At 36.3% G+C, this 17,643-nt stretch overlaps 1 protein-coding gene across 2 annotated transcripts in view; it reads left to right on the top strand.

Moving 5' to 3' along the window:
* uggt2 (UDP-glucose glycoprotein glucosyltransferase 2) overlaps positions 1-17,643 on the top strand; it is a 652,370-nt gene that overhangs the window by 326,099 nt on the left and 308,628 nt on the right. The window lies entirely within an intron of this gene.

Genomic DNA, 17,643 nt, shown 5'->3' with positions numbered 1-17,643 from the left:
TCAAGTACATAGTATAGAGAAAGTATAGGAATCGAGAAAAAATTCGGCCTCGAGATTTTGATGAATCTTGATGTTTTAGACCTTCCCGAGTTAGAGAGTACCATTTTTGAAATTATGCCTGTCTGTGTGTGAACAAGAAAATGCTTTGACCTAGGTCAATGAGATTTTGTACACCAACATTGTATCATAAATAAGGAGTCCTATCAACTTTTGGACACTTCCGACATCCAGAAGTGGTATTTTAATTGAATACTTTCATGAATTTTCAGGCAAACTATGGTAAAAAATTACATATAGATGATTCAGGTTTTGTATAGATATTTATAATGATTAAAAGCAAATAGATATGAAATTTGAGAAAAAGTATTCAACCGGAAATAGTATTTTATTTAAACAATCATCCGAATTTTTTGTATAATGGAAATATGTGTATAAAATATTAAAAACTGTATTCAATATAATGTATATCCTTTCAATAAATATTATTAACTTTGTTTTAATTTATACATCATCAGTTTAACAATAATGTGTAAACATTGATCATGCCATATAAATATAAAGATGTAATGGGAACAATAAGCTGCTACGTTCCCATCGTGTTCCTAGTAATACATTTAATTTTATGATTTTTTTTTTTATTTCTGCCATCATTATCACAATTAAATGTAGCTAAATGCAGTTTTACCTACAGCAATTTATTGCAACAAACATTATATAATAATAACACTTTTTCTCATTTTTTTAGGTGACTATAACTCTTTTTACTTTGCACGTAATCTAGGTAATGGATATATAGTGATGAAAAAATTTCACCACTGCTTTCAACCCCCCTAAATGAGAAAATATTTTAATATAAAGTTTGATTATAAATGGAGATAAATGATTGTGTATCAATATAGTTGTGATGAGAAACAAAGAGAAATGATATTTTAGAAATATTGTGCAACTGGAAGTTGTTCTGATGACCTTTTCCTCAGTCTCAGTATATGAGAAAGTTTAAGGCAACACTCCTGATTTTTTAATTTTATATTTTGAGGTGTGTTTTGGATCAGTATCTTGTTGTAGGTGCCATCCTGTTTTTAATTTCTGCTTTTTTACAGATAGTGTGATTTATGCTTCCACAATTTGCTGGTATTTATTTGAAGGCCAAAAAGTTCTATTTTGACTTCATCAGTCAACAGGACTTGTTTCCAAAATGCATCAGATTTGTTTAGATGTCCATTTGCTAAGTTTGTGGCTAGGATGCAAGAAACATTTTCTTCTGCTGACTCTATCATGAAGGTCATATTTGTTCAGGTGGCACTGCACAGTAGAACTGTGCACCACAACTGCAGAGTCTGCTAAATCTTCCTGAAGGTCTTTTGTAGTCAAACAGGGGCTTTTATTAGCCTTTCTAGCAATCCAACGAGCAGTTCTTTCAGAAGGATTTCTTGGTCTTCCAGACCTAAACTTGACTTCCACTGTTCTGTTATCTGCCATGTTTTAATAACATTACAAACTAAGGAATCAGCTACATGAAAACACTTTGCTATCTTTTTGTAGTCTTCTCCTGCTTTGTGAGTATAAATTATTTTTATTTTTCAGAATGCTAGGCAGCTGCTTAGAGGAGCCCAAAGCTGCTGATTGTTGGGAGAAGGTTTGAGGAGTCAGAGAATTTATACAGCTTTGCAATTTGCATCACCTTCTAACAATGATTGTGTACAAACCATAGACCTAATGAGCTATGTAATGTTTAAGAACTTGGTAAAAGTTATCTAAAACCTCAACTATCTTGGGGTACCCCAACCTTTGCATGGTGCTCCTTTCCTTTTTTGACTGTACAAAAACAATACACTAATTTTTCATAAAATGCTGAAAGGAACTGTGTCATCTTTAACTGCATGCATTTATTGATCACTTCATCTTCTGCTCACTTTTCATGGTAACATACATTTTAAGCAAGGGTGCCCAAATGGTTTCATGTCACTGCAGATATACAGTGGTGTGAAAAAATATTTGCACCCTTCCTGATTTCTTATTCTTTTGCATGTTTGTCACACAAAATGTTTCTGATCATCAAACACATTTAACCATTAGTCAAATATAACACAAGTAAACACAAAATGCAGTTTTTAAATGATGGTTTTTATTATTTAGGAGAAAAAATCCAAACCTACATGGCCCTGTGTGAAAAAGTAATTGCCCCCTTTTTAAAAAATAACCTACCTGAGTTCAATTTCCGTAGCCACCCCCAGGCCTGATTACTGCCACACCTGTTTCAATCAAGAAATCACTTAAATAGGAGCTGCCTGACACAGAGAAGTAGACCAAAAGCACCTCAAAAGCTAGACATCATGCCAAGATCCAAAGAAATTCAGGAACAAATGAGAACAGAAGTAATTGAGATCTATCAGTCTGGTAAAGGTTATACAGCCATTTCTAAAGCTTTGGGACTCCAGCGAACCACAGTGAGAGCCATTATCCACAAATGGCAAAAACATGGAACAGTAGTGAACCTTCCCAGGAGTGGCCGGCCGACCAAAATTACCCCAAGAGCGCAGAGATGACTCATCCGAGAGGTCACAAAAGACCCCAGGACAACGTCTAAAGAACTGCAGGCCTCACTTGCCTCAATTAAGGTCAGTGTTCACGACTCCACCATAAGAAAGAGACTGGGCAAAAACGGCCTGCATGGCAGATTTCCAAGACGCAAACCACTGTTAAGCAAAAAGAACATTAGGGCTCATCTCAATTTTGCTAAGAAACATCTCAATGATTGCCAAGACTTTTGGGAAAATACCTTGTGGACTGATGAGACAAAAGTTGAACTTTTTGGAAGGCAAATGTCCCGTTACATCTCGAGTAAAAGGAACACAGCAATGTGAAAAAGAACATCATACCAACAGTAAAATATGGTGGTGGTAGTGTGATGGTCTGGGTTGTTTTGCTGCTTCAGGACCTGGAAGGCTTGCTGTGATAGATGGAACCATGAATTCTACTGTCTACCAAAAAATCCTGAAGGAGAATGTCCGGCCATCTGTTCTTTAATTCAAGCTGAAGCGATCTTGGGTGCTGCAACAGGACAATGACCCAAAACACACCAGCAAATCCACCTCTGAATGGCTGAAGAAAAACAAAATGAAGACTTTGGAGTGGCCTAGTCAAAGCCCTGACCTGAATCCAATTGAGATGCTATGGCATGACCTTAAAAAGGCGGTTCATGCTAGAAAACCCTCAAATAAAGCTGAATTACAACAATTCTGCAAAGATGAGTGGGCCAAAATTCCTCCAGAGCGCTGTAAAAGACTCATTGCAAGTTATCGCAAACGCTTGATTGCAGTTATTGCTGCTAAGGGTGGCCCAACCAGTTATTCGGTTCAGGGGGCAATTACTTTTTCACACAGGGCCATGTAGGTTTGGATTTTTTTTTCTCCCTAAATAATGAAAACCGTCATTTAAAAAATGCATTTTGTGTTTACTTGTGTTATATTTGACTAATGGTTAAATGTGTTTGATGATCAGAAATATTTTGTGTGACAAACAAGCAAAGCAAAAGAATAAGAAATCAGGAAGGGTGCAAATAGTTTTTCACACCACTGTATGGATAATGAGCACACTCCAAATATATTCCACAGTCTTAGAGACTGTGTAGCTGGCTCCAAGCTCCTGTCACGTCTATGAGCCTCTTGAACCAGCCAGGGTCTGTACTGTTACTGAGATGAACCAAGCAGATGAGGACACACACATATACAGCAAGCGGTAGGTAAAAAGTGCAACAGTGCTTTTATTAGAATATTCCAAACAAAACAGTGTTCCAAATTAAAGTGCAGTGTAGAATCGATCCATAAATAAATAATCCCTAAAAGCAAATGCAATCAGTGAAGGTAAAATCCATCTAATACATAATTCTTTAAAAACCTGAGGTTAAAATCACAGAGATAGTTCACTGTTTCTTAAAACTTTCATGCCCAAATGCTTCCTTCTAAAAGCCTACATCTCCTTGGCTTACCCCACATGGGATCTGGCAATCAAGGAGATGCCCAACTGACATGTGCAGTCAACCATTCTATCCAGGCTCAGGTCCCCATTGCCAGACTCTCGGCAACTGTGGGGTACCATGCCGAGCTGCATTGGAGACACCGCACATCAGGTTGCTTTTACTCCCAAGTAGTTGCTAAATAGCACCTTCAGCCACAGGCTCCTCTCCCCGAAGCGCTATTTCGGACCAACTGCCTCCATTCTATCCCACATGGACTCTTGCTCTCTCTCTCTCTCCGTCTCAGTTTCTCTGCTTCTCTCCCTTTAACCTCCATCTCTCCTTCAACTTTCTCCCTTTCATTTCTGTTTTTTTGTCTCTCCGCCACCTGTCTTTTCTTTCCGTTCTTTAATCTCTTTTCATCTTTTTTCTGATCTGTCCTTTTTTCTTCCCATTCTGTCCCATCTGGGCTCATTTATCCTCTGTTGCCTAACTGGGTTTGGGTGCGAGGAGCTGCCCCTTACGTGGTATCACTGAGGTGCTTGACTGATCTGCCGCCTCCACACATGTATGCTTTGCGTCACCCAGTTCCCCAATTAACCATGAAACGAAATGCACTTGTGTTTACTCTCACCCGATTAGTACCTGCACCTTCTCATCATTTATTTAAAGTTGGCCCCTAATTTCCTAGCCGTAGGCCTGCTACACCACAGACTCCTAATTAGCCCTGTATAAATTAGTGTGGATGTGTATTTGTGAGGATACCTGAGATGGATAGGTGCCCCATTTCAGTTAGTTCCTACTCTGCATTCCATGGCTCTCACAGCTCTGAACTGTACAAGTAAGTTCCTTACGGATGAATATAAAGATCCTGAATAATAAAGAACCCATGTATAAAATGAGCAGTTGCCTAGTTCAGCTTTCTTAAAAAAATGTTGCAGTGTATTGAATATTTTAAATTTTCATGCTATCTAAAGCAAACTCTGTCAGGCAATCTGCTTATTGAAATCTGTTATTATCTCTGGTGCCTGCAGAGTGCTGTCATGGTTAAGATGCCTTTATCAGAGAGAACTAAGCAGATCAAGCTGTTAGGTAGGACATGCCAAGTCTGTCCAGAATGCTGAAGTGGAACAATCTCACCAAAGCAGATTGTCTGTTTATGATGGGGTACAGCTGACTGCAGATTTCCGGATAAGTAGGAGAAAAGGAGTTGAGTGTCTTAAAGTGAATACGGAGAGAAGAGGTTCATGTTAACATGTTAAATAAGTGTGACTTCAGTCACAAGAAGTATAAAGCACATATTTTGTTTATATCAAATGTGCACATGGTAAAGAAGGGTGCAGTAGTCCGCAGTTTTCACTAATTTAATAATTCTTTGTTACTTCTAAATATAGTTTATCTTCCAGAGCTTTTTCTCCCATTAATTTTTCTAATGCCTTTTCATTTTAATGTTATGGGAGCCAAGTGCCAGAAGAGAACTCAAAATAGTTTTGTACCCAGGTACATTACACAGTCGATGCAGTATTGCATTTCTCAGTTATATAAGGCAAAGAGATTGGCAAAGCTGTCATTTCACTTCACTGTACTCTTTTTGCACATATTACTGCTTCTTTTTTGAGAAGTTAAACATATTTAATTCATTACACAGAGGGAAGGCTGCCACCATAGATTATTGTATAAGCAAACCTAGCAACTGGTGTTATAATTATATATATTTCATTTTTATTTTTTTCAATGTTATTAAATATTTGTCTGGAGGAATAAAGCATATAAATGCGAGTAAATAATGCAGCAGCAGTAGCAGTACCAGCAGCTTACTGTGCTATCTAACCAGTGTAAATGGTTACTCTGGAGACGGCAAAATGAAAAACTAAACAGACATGTATATATGTGTTGTAAATAGTGGAACACTTTATGATTATTCTGTAGCTTCTTTGCTGTTATTTTTATTTTTTAGCATATTAAATAAGCCTTTGGCTAAGCCCATTGTGCTGGCCATGTAAAAAAAGAAAACTGTACAGTAGTAGAAATGTATATTGTATGCATTGTATGGATATTATAAACATTTTGTAATTTTTAATATTTTAGTGAAACACTTGCTGAAACATTGTTGACCTGTTAATGAATACTTTTATGTCTGCATTAGGAATAGTCCTCCTGCAGCTCACCTTGCAACCTTTTAGTCAGTTTATTAACGATGAATAACATAAAAAGATGAATTATAGGAGGATGTAGCTGTTCATGCCAGAATGCTTATATTAGGAAGTCAAATATTGATATGGAGTATCGCAGCAAATCACCACAAGGGCAGTTAAAATTATTCCATTTTAAAGAGTCTATGAGAACAATTTTCATGTGCATAATACATTCAGCCCAGATGTCAGTTGTCAATCCTATTTGCCTTTTCCAAAATTAACATTAAGACACTTTTTGAAAGTCCCCAACGCACAAAATAATATGTTCTTTGTACAGCGCCTTCAGAAGGTATTCACACCCTATCACTTTGTTCATAATGTTATATTTAGCTTATGCTGAAATTGTTTAAGTTCAATTTTACCATCATTAATCAACTGCCAAGAATGACAAGGGAATACTGAATTTAAAGAAGTATTAAAAATATGTTAAAAAACAAAAAATTAAACAATTATATTGAAACAAGTAATCGGACCTTTTGCTATGACAATTGAAATTTGGCTCAGATTTATTGATCATCGTTGAGATGTTTCTACGCCTTTTTTTGAGGAATTGCAATTGATTAGACACAACACTTGTCTATAGACAATATGTATCAGTGGAAAAACCAAGTTATGAGGTTAAAAGAATCAACAACAGAGCCTAGAAACAGGATTCTGTTGAGGCACAGATCTGGGAAAGGCTACAATTTTTTTTCAGCATTGGAGGTTCCCAAGAACACAGTGGCCTGTATAATTCTTGAAATGGAGTAAGCTTGGAACAATTAAAACTCTTCCTAGAGCTGGCTGTCTAGTCAAACTGAGCAAATAGAGGAGAAGGTTCTAGGTAAGAAAGGTGACCAAGAACTTCGTGGTCATTATATTTACACTTCAGAGAACTTGTGTGGAGATCAGAGAAACTTCCAGGAGGACAACCACCACTAAAACGCTCCACTGATCTGGGCTTCATGGCTGAATGAACAGACAACACAGGAAACACAACTGGAAATTTGCAAAACTATACTTAAAAGACTCTCAAAAATTATCAGGTTTAATTAAAACAAAAGAAAGCCCAGACACCCTGCGGAGGAAACTTTCCCTTAAAGATAGGGTGAGAAGCTCAGTCATCCGGGATGGGCTCAAAGTAGAGCCGCTGCTCCTCCGCATCGAGAGGAGTCAGATGAGGTGGCTCGGGCATCTGATCAGGATGCCTCCTGGACGCCTCCCTGGTGAGGTGTTCCGGGCACGTCCAACCGGGAGGAGGCCTCGGGGAAGACCCAGGACACGCTGGAGGGACTATGTCTCCCGGCTGGCCTGGGAACGCCTTGGGATTCTCCCGGAAGAGCTGGAAGAAGTGGCCGGGGAGAGGGAAGTTTGGGCCTCTCTGCTTAAGCTGCTGCCCCCGCGACCCGACCTCGGATAAGCGGAAGAGGATGGATGGATGGATGGATGGAATTAAAACAAGATTGAATTGTTTGGCTTTAATTCTCAGCTTCATATTGAGGGGAAACCTGGCATAACTCATCACCTATGCAGTACCATTCCAGTGCTGAAGCATGATGATGGCAGCATCATGCTGTGTGGTTGTTTATCAGTGTCAGGGATTGGGAGACTAGTCAGGGCTGAGAGAAACCTGAGCAGAACAAAGTACATAAGTTGCCTTAATGACAAACCTGCTCTATAGCACTCTGGACCTCAAACTGTTCCAAAGGTTCCCCTTCCAACAGGACAATGACTCTAAGCAGAAATCCTTTAGTGGCCCAGCCAGAACCTGGACCTGAACCCTATCAAACATCTCCGGAGAAACTTCAAAATCGCTGTTCACTGACAGTCTCCACCCAACCTAACAGAGCTTGAGAGTATCTACATAGAAGAATGTAAGAAAATCTCCAAATTCAAGTGTGCAAAGCTTGTTATGTCATAGCCAATAATATTCCAGGTTGTAATCACTGCTAAAGGTTCTTCAACAAAGTACTGTGTAAAGAGCCCAAGCCACTTAATTCCTCCAACACAATATCAAGTCAAGGTCTGAAGGTCCCTAAAAGTCCCATTGTCTACCACACCGATTGATAACTTACTCCATGTGTCTATAGTTTTCTTTGTGAAGAAGACCTTCTAATATTTACTTATTTACTTGCAGAATAATTATACAGTATGTATATACTCCTCTTACTTCTGCTTCTTTGTCGACTTCAACAGCCTTTTTCCCCATTGAGAAACAAGATAGTCAATATTGGACACTTGCAGCCAATTCTTCATTTCTTCAGTAATATTGTCATCACTCAAAAATCTCTTTTCCTAGGTCTTTTTTTCAAAAGCATTTCCTCTGTACAGTTTTTAACTGCCTGTGACTGTTTTTTGCATATTCTCTCTCTGTGACAAAAATTCAATAATGTACTTTTATTAAAAAAAACAGTACAGCATGGATTTGGGTTGAGGGTCAGTTGCACTCTGCAACATTAAAGTAGCAGGCAGGACATTTCAAATTAACCACAAAATAAATTTCCTATTAATTGTGACTGAGTTATACTATGTGTTGAAAATATGTTTAGGTATTATAATGAACACTAAAGACATCTGTATTTTTTTTACAACTCACTCTGGGTATTGGGCCACATTTGCTCTCTGTGGATTTGGTTGGTCTTACATTGTATTCAGAGAACACGTGAAAATTTTCCTCCAGTGAAGATCTGTGTTTTTCCTCCACCTCTGTTGACAACGTTAGTCTGAGCACTTCTAGATGTTTTTTAATATCAAGGCCTAGAGCTGGATATCTGTGAATGCTCTGCACTACCTTTGCAGTGATTCTTTCTGTTGTCATTGAATAATAAACTGAGATTTACCAGAATAAATCTGTATGATAAAATGCAAGGATTTAAAATGACATAAGTCTTATAAACTCTTACATTTATTTGTTAAACACTACAGACAGCTTACAGATATGCATGTGGACACGTTAGAAATTTTCAACCAGATTATAGATGTGCTATAAAGCAGTGTTTCAATATTCAGGGGGGCTTATAGGCAAATAGGATATAACATAGAATTATGCAGCAATACAAAAATTATCAGTCAGGTAAAAAAAAGCACGCTTATTTTTCTGGTTAGGAAAAAAATTGAAAGTCATAATGACAGACAGTGCATGACTTGTTCAGATTAACTTTAATTCAGCACAATGTAACAGTCATTAGTGGATTTATCAGATAATAAAAGAAGGGTGAAATGCAGCAATGTACACTATACAGTGTAGTGGGAAAGTCTAACTCTACATTAAGGACAACAGTTAAAAACTCCAGTTTCATCCTTTACTCACAACATTTATAGCTTTGGGATAAAAAGCTGAGCAAATTTTGTCTGATGTGGTTGGATTCCTTTTATAATATTAAATACTTTATTTCTGTATTATTTAAAAGAAATGGTTTCAAGTGCAGATTTTATGATTGCGGATAGTACATTTTCTTTTGCTCTGCACTGGTTTTACATGAACATAAATCAAAAAGTTAAAGCAATATGAAAATTACATGGTAACTGCAGCAGATAGAAGCTGACACATGTTCACGATGTCTTTGGGTAGTTTGAACACAAAAAGTGCAGCATTCTGCCGTTAAGTCTTGTTGAAATCAAGGTCAAATGAACATGGACACTCTGCTACTGGATTACACCATTGATGAACAATGCACTGTAGTAAGATTTCTTTGGGCAGAGGTAGTGAAACCAGCTGAAATTCATCAAAGGATTTTGGCTTAGTATGGAAGTGAAAACTGCAGGAATCAACAGAAACTTTATGAATGTATATAAAGGTTTAAAGTGGAAAGAACGATCCTAACCGACAAAGCTCGATCCGGTTGATCATCAGCATAGCACACAGAAACCCACATTGACATAGTGAATGCCTTCATCAGGCATTAATGTTATATTAAAACCTTAATCATTATCTCCGATATTTCTTATTGAAAAGTCGTATGGCACTAGGAAACAAGGAGTTTGTGGAGCGATTTGTGTGGGTTTTCAAAGCGACTATCCTTCCTGATTTACTGAACTTTAGTTCTACATATAATGGAAGACCGTCATCAGTTGAGATGATTTCCAGTTTCTTTAACATTGCCCTCTGACATACACTAGTCAAATCATCTACATCAGCCCCAATAACTTTAGCTGCATACTTTGTAATCTGCTGGAGCTTTTTTGAGTTTTGGTTTGTCAGACTATTAAACAAGGCAATTAAACTGAAAATGATCACAGACTGGATCATACTGCGATAGAAGGACAACATGAGGTCCTAGTATATGTATACTAAATATAAATAATTTTACCCAAAATCTTTTTAAGTTTTTTAAAATTCGTAAATTTACATAATGGCAAAGTATGTTTATATTAAATTAGCAAGTAGAGAACAGAAAACAACACTGTATACAGATTCCAGATCAAAAATCCCATCGTTGAGAAATCAATACAGCATTTTGAAATGTACATATTTATGAAATAATTCATTGAATGTATTTATTATGTGGACAGATTTCATAAGCATGCCATGAAGGATTATATCTATACTTTACAAAAAAGAGCAGAGAAGTATTATGCATTCACCTATCCATTTTTAAAGCCATGTAATTCAGTTCAGAGCATTACTAGTAGTATAATAAACCTCAGACAACCCTGGCAGGCATACATCACCAATAAAAGAATTAAGTATGTAAGCAGCAAAATAACATATTTTAGATGTTAATTCTGCTAAATTGTAATAGGTCTATGTTGTTTTATTCCATTGTCTTATTTAGATTCTTCAAATAGGACAGTGTTATTATTTAAATAATGTTAACAATGTTTGCCTACTTTAACCGAGAACCTTTGTTACATTTTCCGTTTGAAAATAGGATAACAAATTGAGTGCAACTAAAAAAGAATGTGAATGTAGATAGCTAAACTTGAATATCAGGATATGTACACGACATATCTCTTTTAAAGTTGTCACTTAGTTTCACTTATGTGATTATGATTTACAAGAAATTTATATCTTTAGATCACTGTGAATTAAGCAATATAGAGATTTATGCAAAAACATCTATCAAAGCACACTGGAATTTCTGAAATAATTTTGATTAAAGGGGCCATCAGAATGATTACCCACCAGACATATTAAGAGAAAGACTAGTAATGCAAAAACGTTTTATTTTTAAAAATAATCACCATGAATATTAATGTACTTGTTATAATGTTCACAAAGCTCATCCAGATCAAACTTTTTTTTTCCACTTGTGCAGCTATTATTCTGTAGCTCACTTGAGGTCTTCAGCATTGGTATGGTACATCCCACAGAGTTAGCCCATTTAGATTGGAGAACTGGTTGTTGTGACGCAGGGTCTGAACTGAAAAAAAATTGGGTGAGCGTATCATTTTGTGCACTGTTACTCTTCAATTCTCCATTCCTGTTCACTTGTGCTATACCAGTTGCCCAACAGCTATGCAGTCTTATTTCTAAGCACTGCTCTGGGTAATAATATGGCATAAAGCATTGAAGAAAAGCTGTTACAATGTCAAAATCAGCTAATCAGGATATGTGCATTTCCTTTGGGAATAAAATACAAAAGAAAAAGAAGTATTTCCCAAAGAAAGAAAATAACATTGAAACAGAAGGAATGTTTCTAAGGGCTGTGAGCTGTCTTTCAATCCGTAGAGCTTAACTATAATTATTGTTGGACATTTATGTCTACTGTCACCACAATGTTCTCCCCATGATTGTTGTTTTTGCTTATTGAACTCAAAGTAAAAAATGTGATTAAAAAAAAAAAATGAGAACAAATGCATATTGCCAATTGACAATACTTTGGCTGACTTTTAAATTAGTATTAGTGTTAGTTTTAACAAAGTCTTCCGTAAAAGTGCACTGCATTACTACTCTGATAACTAATCTCAATGCATGTAAAAAATCTTGGCAGTGTGGCATTAACACGAATAATTTAATTACAATTACACCTTTAGATGAAACAATGTATCAAATCTATAAAAACAGATATTAGATTAAAGAAAAAATACGCACAGAGCGGCACTAGTAAAAATAACTTAATTTCTATTTCAAGTACACATAACGTACATAAAATTCATCGCTGCGCCTCTGAAATATTAAATATGGCTTTATTAAATGTTAGAGCTTTAACCAACAAGACAATTTTCATCAACGATCTTATTAGTGATAGGAAAATTGATCTGATTACACTAAGTGAAACGTGGCTTAGCTCAGATGGTACGGCAGTTTTAATTGAATCTGCACCTCCGAATTACAGCTTTACTCGTTCGGATCGCCAAGGAAAGACAGGCGGCGGTTTAGCAAACATTTTCTCGAGCCGGTTAAAGTGTAAAGATGTCAGTTTTGGTAAATTCAAGTCCTTTGAGTATCTTGCCATTGTTATTCATGGAGTTTCTCAGTTTCTAGTATTATCCAGGTATAGACCTCCTAAATACAATGTGTCCTCCTTTGAGGAATTTTCAGACTTGATCTCAATTATAATTCCGAACTATGATGCGCTCCTAATAGTCGGTGACTTTAACTTTCATATCGATAATCAGTGTGACCCAAAAGTAAAAGAATTCATGAGCCTCCTGGACTCTTTTGATTTGAGAGAGCTTGCTAATCAACCTACACATAAAGCAGGTCATACGTTAGACTTAGTAATTACCAAAGGACTAAAAGTTGATGTGAAGCAGATCATTGAAATTGGTCTATCAGACAGTTTTCTTTTATTATTTAATATAGAAGATATTCATGAGAAGCATATTTTAAAAAACACTTCTTTGATTCATCAGCAGCTTCAAAACTTACAAACATTCTAAGCAACCAGTCAGTTTATAGTGCTAACTACAATAACGAGGATAATGTAAATATTAAGGTAGAAAAAATTTAACACTAAGGTGAGAGCTGCTGCTGACATAGTTCCACCTGAAAAGACAGTTAAAAAATCTTCTAGCATTGTTATACCATGGAAGACCCAAAGAGTGTCTGATTTAAAGAGAACATGCTGGAGAGCTGAGCGTAAATGGAGAAAAACTAAACTAACTATCCACTTTGAGATATTGAAGGTTAAAATAACAGAATAGAATAACACGGTCCGTCTTGAGAGGTGCTGCTATTTCTCTAGAATTATAAATAACAATGCTAATAATCCCAGAGTCTTATTCTCTACGATCGATTGTCTGCTAAACCCAAAGGAATGCCTCCAAAATACTTCCAGTGAAGCTTGTGAGGCTATTGCTGTATTTTTCAATCAAAAAATTAATGATATTAGAAATAATATAGTATATCTCCCCAACACTGTGGATCCTCTTAAGCCCCAGTACTCTGTTACAAACAAATTAAACTCTTTCGCCAGGATAGGTTTACCTGATTTATATAAAACAATTTCTCAACTGAGACCCTCCACCTGCGTTTTTGACCCAATACCAACAAGTTTTTTCAAAGAGGTATCAGGCGTGCTAATTGATAATATTCTTGACATAGTAAAACTCATCATTAGACACGGGGGACTTCCCAGACTGTCTTAAGACTGCTGTAGTTAAACCCCAACTCAAGAAAAATAATCTTGACCCTCTCTGCTTTTGAAAATTTTAGACCTATTTCTAACCTGCCTTTCTTAAGTAAAATTCTGGAGAAGACAGTCATTATGCAGCTTAATGACCACCTAAATAAACATGCTATTCTTGATAAGTTTCAGTCGGGTTTCAGAACAAATCACAGCACAGAAACTACATTCATTAAAGTAGTAAATGACTTGTGAGAAAATGCAGACAGAGGCCATTTATCTGTTCTCATCCTCTTAGATCTGAGTGCTACATTTGATACCATTGATCACAATATTCTTAGAAATCGCCTTAGTCAATGGGTGGGCCTCTCTGGCAGTGTCTTAAATTGATTTGAATCCTAGCTGGCAGGTAGAAAATTTTTTGTTAGTTGTGGTAATTATAACTGAAAGACACATGATGTTCTGTATGGTGTTTCACAAGGCTTTATCCTGGGTCCGTTGCTATTTTCAATTTACATGCTTCTATTAGGTCAGATTATCTCGGGGCACAATGTGAGCTAAAACAGCTATGCTGATGACACACAGCTGTATTTATCAATAACCCCTGATGACCCCGACTCTGTTGTTTCACTAACACAATGTCTTACTTGTGTTTCTAAATGGATTAATAGTAATTTTCTCAATCTAAATAAAGAGAAAACAGAAATTTTAGTGATTGGCAATAATGGATCTAATTAGAAATAAACTTGATGCATTAGGATTAAAAGTCAAGACAGAGGTAAAGAATTTAGGGGTAACTGTTGATTGTGACCTGAGTTTTAAATCGCATCAATCAGATCACTAGGACAGCATTTTTTCACTTAAGAAACATAGCAAAAGTTAAACCTTTTATATCATTGAAAGATGCTGAGAAATTAGTTCATGCTTTTGTTTTCAGTCAACTAGATTACTGTAACGCACTCCTCTCGGGACTACCCAAAAAAGACATAAATCGTTTGCAACGAGTGCAGAATGCAGCTGCTAGAATCCTAACTAGGAAAAGAAAATCTGAGTACATTTCTCCAGTTTTGATGTCACTACACTGGTTACCTGTGTCATTCAGAATTGACTTTAAAATACTGCTTATGGTTTACAAAGCCTTAAATAATCTCGCTCCATCTTATATATCAGAATGTGTGACACCTTATATTCCAAATCGTAACCTTAGATCTTCAAATGAGTGTCTGCGTAGAATTCCAAGAGCTAAACTTAAAAGAAGCGGTGAGGCAGCCATGATGTCCCTACATTGATGGATTAAAGGCCAGAAGTCCACATGACCATCATCATCAAGTCCTTCCATGAGAACCCTAAATACAATGAAGACTGATCATTTATGTTAGGTAGAATGCCAGGAGGGGGCTGGGTGGTCTCATGGCCTGGAACCCCTGAAGATTTTATTTTTTCTCCAGCCATCTGGAGTTTTTTTGTTTTTTCTGTCCTCCCTGGCCATTGGACCTTACTTTTATTCTATGTTAATGAGTTTTGTCTTATTTTAATTCTTATTTATTTTGTCTTTTTTCTGTTTCTTTGTCATGTAAAGCACTTTGAGCTACATTATTTGTATGAAAATGTGCTATATAAATAAATGTTGTTGTTGTTGTTAGTTTAAAAAGCACTTACTCTACTGAATGTTATGATTGTTTTATTTATTTGTTAAAATTTTTTTAGATTAACACTTCTTATTTAAGTTTTCAATTTTATGACACTTTTATTTGCCTATTTGCTACTAATTTGAGATGCACTTAGATCTTCTTTTAAATTTTCCTTTAGGTTTTGTATTCTAAATCTGAACACTGTGTGGAGTTTTTCCGTTTTCCTTTTTTCCGCTGGTGTTTCCTTTGGGTGCTTCAGTTTTCTTCCCATATCCCAAAGACTTGTACATTTGGTTGATTGCTGACCCAGATAAGGTTTAAGGTTTACAGTTTCTTTATTTAGTCATGTTTACACAAGAAAACATTAAATTTGCCTTCTCAGTTGCCTCTAATAACAGACAGAATGAAATAAAACAGACAAATAGAAACAAGAAAGGTTTAGGTAAGGCAGTTAGATAATACATATTTACACAAAAAAATGTGGTATGGCACTAGGAAGAAAGGAGTTTGTGGAGCGATTTGTGTGGGTTTTCAAAGCGACTATCCTTCCTGATTTACTGAATTTTAGTTCTACATGTAATGGATGTCTGTCATCCGTTGAGATGATTTTCAGTTTCTTTAACTTTGCCCTCTGACACACACTAGTCAAATCATCTACATCAGCCCCAATAACTTTAGTTGCATACTTCGTAATCTGCTGGAGGTTTTTTGAGTTTTGGTTTGAGCATGACCATGTTCTTTAGTGCACTGATGCTCTGTTCAGGATTTGTTCCTGTCTTGTGTGAAATTGTTACAGAATAGACACTGTCTCCCTGCAATGGTGAGATGGACAAAGCAGGTTCAAAAAATGGATGGCTATTGTGGGATAAGTCAGTAACTCAAACCAACCTGTCATGGAAAGTTTACAGAGCTCAAGGTTTATATATTTTTCTTTAAAATGAACAATTAGCATTTTTACCTTGTCAAGCAAGTACTCAATGTGTCAGTGTGTTAAGGTAATGAAAAATAATAGTTCTGTTTTCTTGAAATGAAAAGGGAGTTATTAGTTTTTCATTGGTAAATGTAAAAAGCAGACCAGATGTCTTAAGTCCCCTAGGACCTACTTTAGAAAAACATACGAACATGTTCAAATGAATGATGGCCATTTGAGCAATTTAACTCATTTTCTTAGGCAATAGCTAATTTATTCAATTATCACATTCAATTGGTTCTTAAAAGACAGCAGAGCTTTCTCTTCAACAACATAATTTGACAGTTTGTTCTATATGTTCACTTCTCGGTGTAAAAAAAAAGTGCTTACAGTTTTCTCCATCTTGGTTTGCAATGATTTTCTTAACTGGTTTTTTTGTGTTGACCATAAAGAAAGATTTTCTGTTTCCCAATGATTCTTTTCAGAACCATAAATACCCATATGAGATGGTGCCTCAGGGAATATTCTAATCATCTAATTATCCATACTTTGAACCATTTTCTTTCAAGACATTGTCACAGAGGGCCTGAAGCCAAGCACAGCAAGAGCCAATAGTGATGGGCTGGTAGTCACTGGGTAGTATCAGGCACTTGACCATGCTCACTCACTTTTCCAGCTTAGAGTGGTCAGTTAATTTAACCCGCATGTTACTATGAGACAAACCCACAATGACACATGGATGATGGGATGACTCCAAATAATGACTGTGTTAGCTTTCAAACCCAGTCTCCTAAAGTTTTGAGCCAGCTGTACTAACTGTTGCTTGTATGTGTCATCCTTGTTTTTTTATCATATTAGGTATTTTATACAGAGCCATAAATTTAAAATTCTGCTGCAAACTAGTTTCATAATGATACTGCATTACATTTAAACTTTAAACATATGCAGATGTTGAGAAAAGTAGAAACCATTTTTTGATGGGTCAAAGACTAATCACAGAGCACACACACCTACTGTAAGTTATAACAAAGTAGTGCAGAACTGTTAGTCACCCAAAAAAGAATTCAGTTTGCAAGTCTTTGAAATGTAGTAACACAATGGAGTATTTTTGATGCTGTATGCTGAGTGTCTGGTATACTGTAGCAGCAGCAGTGCTATTAAATTTGAACATGCATCTGCTGTTAAACCATTTGGACACAGGGAGAATTGACTAATTCCATAGAGTCAATAACCAGGTTTTGGACCTGAACTTAGTTTGTTAGAGTGGTGAGAAGTCATAGAATGTATTAACAACTGTCCCATCATGCCTCCCTGTACCTTTATCAGGTAATATAATATGAAAGGTGACATGATTTTAGAAATGTAGCAAGGGTACTAAAATTGATTAGAAAATGAAATAGGAAAGCAGCATATCAGAGTCAACTGAAAATGTATGCGATTATTGCATTGAGCTTGAGCTTTT

This window comes from Polypterus senegalus, chromosome 2, assembly GCF_016835505.1.
Source record: "Polypterus senegalus isolate Bchr_013 chromosome 2, ASM1683550v1, whole genome shotgun sequence".
Lineage (NCBI taxonomy): Eukaryota > Metazoa > Chordata > Cladistia > Polypteriformes > Polypteridae > Polypterus > Polypterus senegalus.
Note: the sequence above shows the minus strand (reverse complement) of the source record. Positions and strands in the feature narration are given on the sequence as shown.